General features: G+C 42.8%; 1 long non-coding RNA gene across 1 annotated transcript; it reads left to right on the top strand.

Moving 5' to 3' along the window:
* Positions 1–7,021: 7,021 nt before the first annotated feature.
* Positions 7,022–7,621, top strand: LOC311032603. Its single transcript, XR_014599193.1, has 3 exons — positions 7,022–7,072; positions 7,299–7,390; positions 7,540–7,621. It is a non-coding gene; the product is annotated as an uncharacterized lncRNA (long non-coding RNA).
* Positions 7,622–15,431: the final 7,810 nt, after the last annotated feature.

A 15,431-nucleotide genomic window follows, 5' to 3' on the forward strand; every position in this document is an offset into this window, starting at 1 on the left:
AGAAAGCTGCCACATTTTAAGAACTTTAAGAGACAAGCTCATTAGGCTTGTGCTTGGAATAACTGATGAGGGTGCCAGACGACGCATGCTAAGACAGAAGGAACTTAAGTTGGAGGGGGCTATTGACATTGGCCGTGCAGTGGAGATGCTGGACAGTAGGGCTAAACGATATGGACAAAATGTCATATCTCGATATTCATGCCAGATATCTCGATAAATACGATATGATTACGGGTTCGGTGAAAACCAAATATTTTTCAGAAAAATAAAAACATCATAATACAAAACAATGTGGAAACTGCAGTTTTATTGATGCTAACTTACTGCCAGTCATCAACATTAACATAAAGTCACCAATCAAATAAAAAATCAAACATTTTAGACCGTCTACACGGGAACCATGACTTTTGCAATGTGGTATGTTATAGAGTCTGTAATGTCTTTATGTCTGGTGGACGCCGACTCATACGGTGTAACGCTACTGAACGCATTGCAATACACGCCGAACACGACCTGCACAACACCCCGCTCTGGTTGACATCATCGTTATTGAATCCAAAATACCTCCAAATAATGGAGGATGATTTATGTTTCGACACCAAATCAGATTCGGCACCGCCACCGGCCGCATTATCTTCCGCACTCGTCTCACTTTCCTCTCTTTCTTTTTGATTTCCCCGCTTGTATGTCGTGTCTGCGTCTCCGTCTCCCTCGCTCCCGCGGCGGGAGTCCCGCCCTCGTATGTTCGTCATTGGTTAGCTTCAGCTGTCGATCCACAGCAAGCATGAAATAAGGTTTGTGGTTGGCTGGCCATAGCGGTGCATTCAAGTACAATCGTAAAAATGAAGTTCATTGTGACCGCCAGAGCTTTACATGCAGGGCGAGCGCGGGGGAAATCTATATCGTTTATATCGTTGCTTTTTCGATATTAATATCTAGAATGTTCATATCTCGATAACGATACGATAACGATATATTGTTATCGAGATATGAACATCAATCAATCCATGTCACTCGGCAGTAGGGCTGGGCTATATGGACCAAAAGTAGGGATGCTCGGATCGATCGGCCGCCGATCATTATCGGCCAATATGGATATTTTTTTTTTTTTTTTACCCGAGACCGTTTTACTGCGCCTGACGCAGTGTGGGAATTTCACGACGGCCACGAAGCCTGTCAAAGTTCCAGTGTAAACGGCGCTTGTGACGCTTGGTGAGCTTTTATGGACTTACAGCCCCCCTTGTGTGCATAGTCGGCTCGTCCCGTGTCTGTGGATCAGAGCGCTGTATCACCAGCGAATGCCTCGCACAGATTCGGCGGCACACAGAAGAGGATGTGTGTCTTCAAACACTCAAGTCGGTGGTGCTGGGGGGATGGCCAGGACACAAAGAGGAGAGTCCCAGGGCCATCGGAGAATAGGCTACTGGGCCATCAGGGATGAAATTAGCACACAGGACGGTGTGCTTTTTAGGAGCCAGCGCGTCATCATTCCAAAAGCTATGTGTTCTGAGATGCTGAGACAGATCCACTACAACCACGTGGGGGGGGGGGCCTGCGATACTCTACTGGCCTAATATGCAGGGGGAAATTAAAGACTGTGCAGCAGTGCTCTGTGTGCAACGAGTATGCACATGAACAACAGAAGGAGACAATGTCACACCCGCTCCCCACACGTCCCTGGCAGCTGGTGAGCATTGACCTGTTCAGCTACACAAGGCAGGACTTCCTGCTCATGGTGGATCACTATTCTGACTTCTGGGAGATTGATCTACTCCCAGACCTGGCAGCAGAAACAACTATCTATCAACTATCCCTGACCGGGTCATTTCTGAATGTGGAGGTCAGTTTGACTGTGGAGAGTTTCAAGCGTTTGCGAGGGAGTGGGGCTTCGAACATGTCATGTCCTCCCCAAGGCACCCGAAGGCAGGTATGAGCTGCTCTTCTCCCTGTGGCCGACCAGCTGCTGGAGCCTCAGGTCATCACCGGGGTCACTGACAAGCTGAGAATGAAGCATCAATCCGCAAAGCTGATGTATGACAGATCTGCAAGGGATCTTCCGGAGCTGGACATAGGCCAGCCCATCAGGATGAAACCGCTTCCAGGTGACGGGACGGGTCGATGGAGGAGAGGTGTATGCCTGCAGCAGGTGGGGCCGCGGTCGCCATCATCAACGTGGAAGGAACCGCCTATCGTCGCAACAGAGTTGATCTCGGACCAGCGGAGTGGCACTTCCACAGCCCTCAGCCCACACAGAACGGCCACCTGAGCAGCCTGGGGACACAGGTGCAGCTGTAGAGGGCCATGCGGGCAGGGGCAGCACGGAGGAAGTCGTCAGCAGCCCTGCATCATCTTCGAGGTCGTCGGCCCCGAGGTCACCGCCATCTTCCCCACAGGCTGTGACCAAACCATGCCATGAGTTACAGGTCCACACACACACAAACACACACAGGACAGTGGACTATATATATAGTATTTTGGTTTAAAAAAAAAAAAAGAAGATAAGAAACAGAAGATGGGATGTTCACTTCGAATGTTCTGATTCGACTATTCTGTTTGTTTTCTTCTGCAAAAGTTCTGATGGGTATTGAATTTCTCTCTCTTCCTGATAGGCTATTTCCTTTGCACTATTTTGATGTTGTTGTTCGGTGTTGTATTCTGCTTAAAGCTCTAGTCTATGATTTGAAAAAAGCTCCCCCCCACACACACACACACACCCCTCCCCTCTGTGCTCCTCAGAGCTCTATCGTTCTCCCCTCGCAGCCTCCCACCTCCCTCTTGTTTTATGAAAATAGTTCACCGAAATGTGTTTCTGAAAACATTTTAGGTAAGCAATAAGCGATGCAGTTGCTGAATTTGTCTTTATTTGAGATTGACAACGAGACCTTGCGGGCGGCGGCGCCATCTCTGGAAACTCGCCGCTCCGCGCCGGCATTACACGGCTCCTTACATAGACAATGAATGGGAACATTCCCTCCGCTGATGAGCTCGGGCAGGACGTTGTTTAGTTTCCGGTGTGTCCGGGACTTCCACAACATGTACCATGCAGTAATAGTGTTTATTACGGCCATGAATGATGAAACATTATAGGTGTAAATGCAGCGGGTGCCGGTCGGATTCCTCTCACACCCTGACTGTAGAACATCCCCGATCCCAAACTGCTCGGCGATCGCTCGCCACAATCCCGGATGGCTACTATTGGCTAAAGTTTGGCTCAAATGAAAAATAGGAGACTAGAGCTTTAAGAAAGGGTTCTGCTGTAGGGCGGTGTTATACAGCCCCCCCTGGCGGCACAGCCTGTGAATACACGTTACCGAGAGACACAGCTCGACTCTGTCTGTTATTTATGCACCTACTCTTGTAACAGAACGGACCAAGTGGGAAGAGCAGGAAGCCGAAGCAGGAACAGAGGGGACCGATCGCAGCAGCCACGCCAGAGCCAGAGCCAGGGACGAAGTGTTAGAAAGCCCCGTGAAGAAGCGGGCAGAGTGATACTCTTCCACGTGAGGAGCGATCTATGACTAAGCGTGAGCGCCCCGATTGTGTGCTGCAGCCCCTGCCTTTGCAGATAAGACTCTAGACTGCTTCATTAGACTCCCTCGGCTCTCAGCTCTTAGCTTCCCTCATTTTAATGCCCTTTTATTATTTGTCTTACCATTTTTAGTCTCTTACCCGTGTTTTAACCTGTTTTTATTCTGTAATAAACATCAGCGTTTCTGCTCTAGCATCGGTGGTCTTCTTGGTTTTAGCAACTGCTCTCTCGCCTGATTTTAAACCATAGTCATTTTGAATACACCTTTTTATGAAAATAACAAATGCACACTAGCAGCCTCCACAATAGCACCAGTGTTTATTATCATGGAAATCTGAGAACTCGCTCCAGCTATTGTGTGTCAAATTGGAATATTATTATTAGAATATTTATAATTATATAATTCCACAATGAATATTATACAATTATGACTGTATATATTTAAATCTGGTGTGGCTCCACAGAGGAGCCTGCGGTTCATGTCCATCCTGGGGGCAGGACTACTGTGTGGGACAGCGCTGGCCATCACCATCCCTGAGGGAGTGGGCTTACTGGGAGAGTCGTGGAGAGGTGAGCCGAGCCATCCTCACCTCACCTCATGACATCAGCGATGAAGCACAAGCTGTTCTTCCTTGTCTTTTATGTGGATTTACTTAAAAAAAATCAAATCCTTCTCTCTGCAGCATCCTCCCCCCTCATGTGCCATCCAGTCTGAACAATACAAATGCAAGGTCCACAGAGACGGACCGTCCACCTCAGTTCATCATCGGGGTCTCTTTGACTTTACGGGAAGTAACATGTTTGCACGTTCTGCTTAATGTCTTACTCTTTTGTAGTTTTTAGTTTATTTCTTATTTGCACACACAAGACATGTTTTGAGGTAGACAACCACCAGTGTTGATTACATATATGGACACAAGAATGTATCTTATAATTTATTTAATTTTCAGATTTATTCACAAATATATACAATGTAACAGAAAAAAACATTTACAAGTGACATGTTTGAAAACAGTTTTGGAAACAGTGTCTATTCGACATTTACAAATGGTAACAGCTCTCTTATCTGCAACCCATTGGCTGTTGAAGCGTTCATTGTTGGGGTGTAGTGTGTCATGCTGGATCAACAATACAAGTCTGTGCTCACAGAGCGGAGCAGGGCTTTACATAACATTTCATTAACATTCTATAAAATAAACAATTTCTGCACAAACTGTCAGAAACCGTCTCAGGGAAGCTCAACTGCATGCTCGTCGTCCTCATCGGGGTCTTGACCTGACTCCAGCTCGTCGCCGTAACAGACTTGAGTGGGCAAATGCTCACATTCGATGGCGTCTGGCACGTTGGAGAGGTGTTCTCTTCACGGATGAATCTCGGTTTACATTGTTCAGGGCAGATGGCAGACAGCGTGTGTGGCGTCGTGTGGGTGAGCGCTTTGCTGATGTCAATGTTGTGGATCGAGTGGCCCATGGTGGTGGTGGGGTTATGGTATGGGCAGGCATCTGTTATGGACGAAGAACACAGGTGCATTTTATTGATGGCATTTTGAATGCACAGAGATACCGTGATGAGATCCTGAGGCCCATTGTTGTGCCATACATCCATGAACATCACCTCATGTTTCAGCAAGATAATGCACGGCCCCATGTTGCAAGGATCTGTACACAATTCTTGGAAGCTGAAAATGTCCCAGTTCTTGCATGGCCAGCATACTCACCGGACATGTCACCCATTGAGCATGTTTGGGATGTGCTTGACCGGCGTATACGACAGCGTGTACCAGTTCCCACTAATATCCAGCAACTTCGCACAGCCATTGAAGAGGAGTGGACCAACATTCCACAGGCCACAATTGACAATCTGATAAACTCTATGCGAAGAAGATGTGTTGCACTGCATGAGGCAAATGGTGGTCACACCAGATACTGACTGGTTCTGAGTCCCCAGACCCCCAATAAAGCAAAAAAATGCACATTTCAGGGTGGCCTTTTATTGTGGACAGTCTAAGGCACACCTGTGCACTAATCATGATGTCAGATCAGCATCTTGATGTGGCACACCTGTGAGGTGGGATGGATTACCTCAGCAAAGCAGAAGTGCTCACTATCACACATTTAGACTGATTTGTGAACAATGTTTGAGAGAAATGGTAATATTGTGTATCTGGAATGAATTTTAGATCTTTAAGTCCATCTCATGAAAAATGGGAGCAAAAACAAAAGTGTTGCGTTTATATTTTTGTTGAGTGTACGTATGTGTGTGTATTGTTGTAGTCTTATCTGTCATAAACTGTAAGAGAGGAGAGCTGTGACCCCGGGTCAGATCGGCTCATGCAGGTTTCGTTTTCAGAAAACAGACGTGGAAGGAAGAGAGTCAGATTCATATAACTTATATGCTCTTTTACAAGATGATTCTTTCTAGGTTTAAAACATGGATCTATAAAAAAGACTAGTTAATATCTATGCTTGAAAGATCTCAACGTAGTAAAGTAAATTACTCCTATTCTCCTCTGCCTTCTAGGAAAATGACGGATCCTGGTGGTTCATCTCAGGTGAGTGTCATATCATTTAAACAATGAACCCATTTAGCATATTAAGTTGTTGCATTTTGTGTTATGAGACATTGACTTGCCATAACAAATTGAAAAATAGTATTGTATTTTAATTTCCAGTATCCATCACTCAGTCAACACCCACATTTATAACATTTGTTATTTCCTCCTGTCTAGGCAATGTTGCTTGACCATATCCTGAACAGGCTTTACAACCGGCTGTCAGGCTGGCTTGAAAGGGCCCCTCAAGATTATGATTTTCTAGAGTTCACCATTTCTCAGGAGCTTGTCATACTCAGCGCGTGTTCTGGCCAGCTTCAGATACCGCAGAATATTTTCAGTTTGTTAACAGAATTGCACGCCCTTGTGGCTGCTATAAATGAACAAGATCAAGTTGTAGCAGTTTCCCTGGAGAGAGGACAGATTGGTCGCCCTAGACTTATTTTAAGCGAGGAATATGTGTCTGAGCTTCTTAGTATGGGGTTATCAGTAACCTGTATAGCCCATCTTCAAGGGTTTTCCAGGTGGACACTCCAGAGACGGATGACAGAGTGGGGTCTCTCTGTTAGGGGTCTATACAGTACGTTATCAGATGAGGAGCTAGACAGCTTGATCTCAGATATCCACACCACCAACCCAAATGCCGGATACCGGATGGTGATGGGACTGCTACGGGCACAAGGACATCGCGTGCAGTGGCGCCGGATCCGTGCATCAATGCATAGAGTCGACACTTTGGGGGTTGTGACAAGGATGTCTGAGTTGCGTTGTGTGGTGCGCAGGTCATACTGTGTCCCAGGCCCCAGATCCCTGATGCACATAGACACCAACCACAAACTTATACGGTTAGTTTTTTGTCTAATACCACCCCATTCAAGGGCTTATTGTAAATGTACAAGATAAATGGTTCCATGGTTATACTTGTTTTACCCCCATCTACAATAAGGTACAACATCGTGATCTTCGGTGGGATTGATGGCTTCTCAAGGAAGGTAGGGATTATAATTTGAAGAATATTGTTACAGAATGTATGTTCATGGCGTAGTGATTATTTAAAGACTAGTACCATGTTGAAGTGAAGTTCAAGTGTTTCGTCTGAACATGTAGACTATATGTAGTACTAGGTTTAATCAGTTTATGTTTTCATATTTAGCTAAATCAATCTTTGAAAATATGTATGTTTTGTATACAATATGGTATTCTTTATTATTTCCATAGATTATGTATCTTGGGGTTAGCAACAACAACAAGGCTAGCACAACCCATGCCTTCTTCAGTGAAGCTGTAGAGAAGCATGGCTTTCCACAAAGGTAAATCTTGTACATTTAAATCGATATATTCGAGCTGTATATACAATATCTCACATTGTCATATAAGTGACCTCACCTATTGCCTTAAATCTACCATTACAATAAATTAAAAACTTCAGTCCTCACAAATTCCACAATCATCTCTCAAGGGTTCGGGGTGACCACGGGGTGGAAAACGTTGATGTTGCCCGTCTGATGTTTTCTGTTCGAGGAACCAGAAGAAACAGCTTCATTGCTGGGAAAAGTGTTCATAACCAGAGGTAACCACAAAGATACACGCATGCACCTACAATACTTACAAACCCTCCCCACTTTTATCATATGAGAAATACCCATTATCAACCCATTCACAATATGATTTATTTTAAGATTCATTTCATTATCTCATCTCTTATTTTCCTATTGATGATCTCTGGCATGTGCTCACACCTTGACTGAGTCCAACATTGGCACACTCAGTTGACTGAAATGATGTGAAAGGACACACACCAGCTGTCATGCATATGAGAGCAGAAACTATGAGGAGGATAGAGCTACCTATAGAGTTCAGAGATGGATATCTCAGACAGTCTCAGCTGACATCACCATTCTACCACAGGGCTGATACTCATATTGTCATTTTCTATTAGGACTTCATAGTATGCGAGAACATCATGCTGGACCATATGGACAGGCTTTAAGATATGAAATTACAGTGTGAATTGTCATTTTTATTTCACTTCTTACTCACTTCAACTATAAAACTGCTGTGATGTCAAACATGTCTCTTCACATCTTGATGATTTGTTTTCCATGACATCTCTGTAGCAACAGAACAGTTATGGTGATAACAATGCACACCAATCTCATATTTTACCTTTATTATAAAGAATGCAGTTCAAACAATTTGGGTATTAGTCTTGGACAATTATATTGTAATGGAGACTGCGCTAGTTTGAAGTGACTGGTAGCATTATTCACAATCATCCATAGATATTTACTTTTTCATCAAGGTTATTTTAGACATCCAGTGAAAAGACAAACTGTACAAAAAAGCCTGGTTCAGGTGCTGTCCAAGATGGAAAGCAGTTTTCCCAGAGTCCGTCAGATACATAAATATTACTCATATTGTCAACAACAATAACATCAATAGCCATATTAACCACGTCAATCCCCAAACGTTGTCACAGTCATTTACTCTGTTGTCTACATCATTCAAAATGGTGAATGCAAATCATGTCCTTTAAACAGAATTGAACGTCTGTGGAGAGATGTTTTCACAGCGGTCACATGCTGGTTCTACACTATGCTGCACCAGCTGGAGGAAGATGGTCTTCTTGACCTGTCCAGCAGTGTTCACCTCTTCTGCTGCCACTACGTGTTCATTCCTCGCCTCCAAGCTCATCTGGACACATTCAGAGAGGGCTGGGACAATCACCCTCTTTCTACAGAGAGGAATCTCACCCCAAACCAATTGTGGCACATGGGACTACGGCACAGCTCTGAGGAATACAATAATGGGGTAAGTATTTGTGAAGCACACTCACTATGCATGGAATGAGTCAAGATAAGTAATTACTCCTTATGTTACAGGATTTTCGCATCCCAGTGATTGACTGGGAGTGTAGTGGTCTCATACCCAGCGATCCTGACAGTGGTGTCCATGTCCCTGAGATCGACTGTCCTCTTACACCTGAAGGCCTTGCTGAAATTCATGCTGCTGTGGACCCAATGGGACCCTCATCATCCATGGGAGTGGACAAATATTTAACTGCACTCGAATATATGCAACGCAGAGGGCATGTGTAGAGTCATCTTAATTCACCTCAAAGTAGCACTTCACCCAAAATGCTCCCTCACAGCAGACTGAGACAATGCTGGGGTGCATCCTCTAACTTTGGGCCTACTCAAACCTTTCTTCGTTTCCACAACTGACCTGGCTGCTGTGTCATTACTGCATTTAAAAAATATAGATTTAGGGGGCGGCTGTGGCTATGGTTCAGGAGGTAGAGCGGTCATCCTCCAATTGGAAGATTGGCGGTTCGAACTTGAAAAAACAATATGTAACAGAGTTGGTCCATCTCAGACTGCACAGTGCACAGCATGAATAGATGCTCATGTAGAGACACATACCTCAATTGCTCTCCTTGGGTCAGAGAGCCAGACACTCTCTCCACATTGAAGTCCAGACTTAAAACCTACCTCTATGACAGAGCTTTTAGTTAGGCCTGGCTCAGGTAGCCCTCAACCATAGCTATGCTGCCATAGGCTTAGACTGCTGGGGGGCACAGCTAGGTTACATGGAGCCTCCCCCTCTCCTCTGTCCTGAGTGAGGGATCCCTCCTCTGGCACACACCCAGTGGTTTCTCCTCAGTTTTTCCTCAGTGGATGTTGTTATTATGCTGTATGCTGTGCAAAGCCATGTCAGACAAACTTTAAAGATAGACTATATAAACAAACTTGTATTAAGAAAACACTTGAACACTGGACCAAAGTATGGGTCTGCCAAAAAAGCACAAAATGCCCTGAGGAAACGGATTCACCGTGGGGCTGCAAAATGCAATGTTGGTGTATGGATGCTGAGGTGTTAACTAAAAAGTCACATGGAAACATTTGTACTTAATTAATAATTTATTTGATCAACCAACGTCTGAATATACAGTCCTTGTGTTCTTTAGGCTTAATAGTGGTTTACATCTTGCAGTGAACCCTCTGTATTTGCTTTCATAGTAGATTTGGATATTGTAAGTCCTACCTCCTGGAGAGCATTCTTCATTTCACTGGATGTTGTGATGTTTTTTTCAAGACCATCGAGATCATTCTGTGATCATTCACTGCTGTGGTCTTCTGTGGACCTCCAGGCCTTTTTGTGTTTCCGAGTTCACCACTGCTTTGTTTCCTCAGAATGTACCAAATTGTGGATTTTTCCACTCATAATATCCTTGTGATTTCTCTCATGTTTGTATCTGTTTTCCTGTACACCTGGAATAAACTCCAGACCTTTTATCTGATTAATTGATGGTGAAATAACGAAGGATTTGCTTGCAACTGTCCATGAAATAGCTTTTGAATCAGTTGTACAATTACTTTCGGTACCTTGAAAATGAGGGTGGTACACTTTAAGGAGCTGTAATTCCTACACCATTCCTCCAATCTAGATGTGGATACCCTCAAATTAAAGCTTCAGTCCATAAGCATTACATAACTGTAATTTGAATATATACCAGTAAACAGGTGAGCTATCATGTGTCAGTGTCCAAATATATATGGACCTAACTATACATCTGAAATAGTTGTTTCTACTGGCAAGGATCTAGAATGTCTATAGAAACACAGGACACAGCCACTTGTGAGTCAAGTAATTTAGGTATTTAATTGACCAATAGCTATAAATGAACACAAATAACTTTGTGAAACAATGTTAGTACAACAATGTGCCAGTGTGTCTTGTTAAAACAGTATGTCAGAGTGTCTTTTTCCAAAATGGTGGCAGTGTGTCTTGTAAGCTTATTAATGAACCACAAACTTTAAATAAGCAATAGCAACTGAATGAAACACTACTAGTAGAAGAGTATGTCTGTATGGTCTTAAACTAACTAAAGTAGTTCACAGCAGTCCAAATCCAGTGTCGCTTGTGGCAATGCAGGCGTTTAAGTGAGAACTAAATGAGTTGTAGCTGCTGTAACTGCCAGGCAAACCAAGGGTGCGGAAGCATGTCGATGATGTAGGATGTTCTGCTCGCACCACCTCCACTCTCATATCAGCCATGGGTATCTCCCATCCAATCCAGAACTTGATAAGCTGCTTCAGCTCATCTTGTGAAACTAAAATTAAAGAGTCACATCAATAGTTGTATTAGTGCATCAACATCATTGGATTACAGCATGCCTCAATAGACAAATATCAGACTTTAAAAACACTTTCAGAGCCACAGATAGTGCTCACATTTCAGTTCATTAAATTCCCTCCTCAATCATCCTAACAGATAACTTAACAAGAAGTTTGTAAAAAAAAAAAAAAAAAAGGACATTCCAAGGGGACAGAATACTGAAACTGACAGAATATCAGTACATGATTCACCTGTTGTCACAAACTGGTGCAAGTATCCCATCACCTGACACTTGCTCTCAACGGAGACCCCATCGTCCTCATCTTCCAAATGTCCTTCCTCGGGCCATAGTATTTGCTGTAGCAGGACCTGTTGGAAATAAATACAGTGGGTACGGAAAGTATTCAGACACTCTTACATTTTTCACTATTTCTTTTTTTTTTTCACTAATTCTCATATGGAAGAAGTTTGGGTCAACCAGTACCTACAGCTGGAGGTCCAGCCAAACTGAACTGATTTCTTTTTTATTTTGACATGAGGCTTCACCTTAAGAAATAGTGAATTGGGTCTGAATACTTTCCGTACCCATTGTATATTTATGGCAACTATACACAGGTTTCATTCTTTTGTTGCTTATGTGACTTGCTTGAGCGACAGAATCGCTCAACCAGCTGTCATTTCAAGATATATTGTTGTCAAACTATTTTGTTGAATACCTCAGCACTGCATCCAGCTGCTGCCTGACGTGGAAACAATGATGCCACTGCATCTGGACGAGTTTCCAATAATGGCCAAATCGAAGAGTCCTTGAGCCCTTGTTTGAGCTGCTTTAGCTGGCGCATGTTCCACCCAAGGACCTTCAAAATGTCAGAGGGATAACGTGAAGGGACTTTCTCTTTTCAAGGCCATGTTTTTAATTCACACTTCAACCATAGCTATGTATTTTTCTGTGCTACTGAGCTCTAAAATAAATAACAATGTATCATTATTGTCTTATGATTGAGCTTGACAGTGTTCCAGATAGTTATTCTTAAATTACTCGACTGGATAGAGATTTTTCCAGTTATATAGATATCAAGAAATACTAGCATAACTTTAACTCTGAACTGAGCAAGTCCTTCCACAGTGGACTGGACATTTATACTTACTGCCTACTGGAGGAGATTATGCAGGAGCCAGGTGCGGTTGCGTTCAGTTAACACAGGAAGGTCCCATGCCAGTGCCAAAGCATTCACAGCTGCCCTCTCATCCTCAGTAAGTACACTTAATTTTCTTTTCTTCTCTCCTTGTCCATCTTCAAGCTTCCGTATCATAAAGAAAACATGGCAATCACATATGACACATATAGCCACTTTCATGAGGAATAATGACACATTCAAGGCCTTTTATATGCAAGTTTAAAAGCCTAAACTTAAAATATAAACGCTCACATCGCCACAGCTAAATTAGCAAAAAATGCAGGACCAGACTACAGAAATCAAACAATACAAACTGTCACAAATTAACTGTATTATGGTTCTCTGGTGTTACCAGTCTTATGGTCTCCCTGATGTCTATGTCTGCCACATCTTCAAGGGTGATGGTGGCTGTCTGGGGTGGATTGTCTGACAGCACATGAAGCACTGCTGGGCTAACACCTGTCAGACGAGGGCCCCCATGAAGGAAAGAATGTCCTATCATTCTCCCTGCCATGACAAATATGTCATTCTGTGCCAACACTTGGGACGTGGAAGGGATTAGGTGGTCAGGTTGGCCTTCAAAGAGCACAGTGCCACATGCATTTCCTAAAGGGAAATAACACCACAAAGAACACAATATAAATGTGACGACTGTAGACAGATTTATGCCACATGAGTTAGACAAGTCTGTGACATACTGTTGCAAAAGTTTTATTTTTTAAAGATTCTTTCTGGCATAGACGCCTTTATTTAGCAGTAGACAGTCAGGAAACACGGGAGAGAGAGGGGGATGTGACATGCAGCAAAGGACCTCCGGCCGGGATTCGGACCGGGGTCTGCTGTGTATATGCGTGCATGGCATGCGCTCTAACCACTCGACTACCTGCTAAAAAGTTGTATACTTGAGATCAAAATGAAGACAGGTTTCTGAAAAGGATGTGGTCAGTACTTAGGAGTTACAATATCAACATGCTCATGCAGCTGATGTGATTCCATCATGCTTTGTTTTGAAGGCTTTTTGACTTCATAACTATCCAGTAGTGAATGCAGAAATGCATATTTACATGGTGACAACAAACACTTAAATTGTATAACAGGTTTACTTGTGTTGTTGTCTTTTTTCTGTCTTGGTATGCTATGAATCAAATCTGGGATGGATAGTCCAAAAGTGTGTAGTAAGAACATTATTTATGTTGTCTTCTTTAATAGATATTCATATCTATATTAACTTGTCTTGACATATACATAACTTACCAAAATCAGTAGTGAAACCATGCTGCAACTTGTGCATGACCATGCTAAAGAAGTGGCGGTTTACCCCATCTCCAATGGCTACATCTCCTGCAAACATAAAGGTTCAATGGTTGAATTTAAAATATAGATTCATTACACACTAAGTGGAATATTTCAAGTCTTGTTTTCTTTTATTTATTTTAATTGTAATGATTATGGCTTCACTTAATAAAGACCCCGATTCAATATCTCAAAGAAATTGAATATTACACAAGACAAATCAAAAACGCAATTTTAATATGGAAATGTTGGCCTTCTGTAAATTATGTCCCCCATCCATTATGCTCACTTCAAATTGTAACATCATATCAAGCCCACAGTCTAAGATTTTGAGAACTCCTGATTGGTATTACAGTACCTTGTAATTTAGCTTGAAATGGCCTGGCCCAGTCAGTGTTAGGAGCCTTATAGAAGTTGAAGATACTGCCTTCTTGGTCCTCTACATCCTCTCTGATGTCAAATTTTATTTTAAGCGTAGGCTCATCTTCTTTATTGTGCAGACATTGTTTTCTGTATTCCTCTGCAGCCTGCTCTGGGTCAACCATGCTTTTCCAGCCTGCAAAGAAAAATACAACAGGTGTTCAAAGTCACAATAGACAATAGTTACTTAGATCCTGCACAGGAAAACAGTAGGCCTGTAGAGCTTCTCTGTATCACTAACACGAGTTTGATTATGAGAGTCTGAATACAGAACAAGATAGATTACTTCTAACAGTTGTTGTTGCTGTCATTGCATCCTGTGCCTGACTCCCAATGGTGCATAACATCATTTTTTATGAAACTAAGCCGAAGTTAGAACACTTCTGTTTTCAGTCACTATAATGTCTTACTTTTTGTCATTTGCATTGTCCTCCGCCAGTAGGAGTGTAATGTCATCGTCAATCTACAATGTTTGCCATTTGTTGGAACCAGATAGTCAGAATATGTATCTAACAACACTATGTCTGTGAGCCCATTTAGTCCACACATGTCTGTCACACATTCTTTAAAAATACACACCCTAATTACTTGCTGTATAACATAATTCTAACAAACAAATAAATAAATAAATAAATGCAAACCTAAATCTTTGTTGTTAACAGGTGTGGATAATGGAATGTCCTCTGTGGGCAGGGCAGCTGAGGCGCTGAATGTTGCATCAAATGAGGTAGAGGCACGACTGCAGCTCCCAGAAGCTATGCCAACATTATCCATGATCACAGGACAGCTTAATACAAATAAAGAAGGAAACACAAGAATGCACACTAATTTAGAATGGTTTTACACAGTGTTTAGCAGTTGCCATCAGCTGTCCAACCATGCACTGTGAAAGTTGTTATGTAACTCTTGGTTATCACCATTATTCAAAGTGTAATTACACTCAAGAAATATATCAACCGACTCTATGTGACCTGTATTACCTTTCTCCACAAGTGCTGGCGTGGTACTCAATGACTGATGTGGGGACCTGCTCACCACAAACCGGACAGGTTTCCTAGGAGCCAAACAGTTATAATACAACACATACATTAAAATTAACATGACAATTGTCCAGCAGGAGTTGCTGCAGCACTTACTGCACTCACCATCACAATTTTATTCTATCTGATTCTAAATCCACAAAGGTTTTATTGTTGTGTAGGCAGCTCAATATTCACATACCATTACCTATGTCACATATCATTACCTAAGCAAGTGTGTGTGGTTTGCAGTCTCTTTTGAGACAAGGTGGAAACAGAATTCAACAAGCAGGCAGATATGGAGCTGGAGTCAAAACCAAAAA

This window comes from Eutrigla gurnardus, assembly GCF_963514095.1.
Source record: "Eutrigla gurnardus genome assembly, chromosome: 22".
Lineage (NCBI taxonomy): Eukaryota > Metazoa > Chordata > Actinopteri > Perciformes > Triglidae > Eutrigla > Eutrigla gurnardus.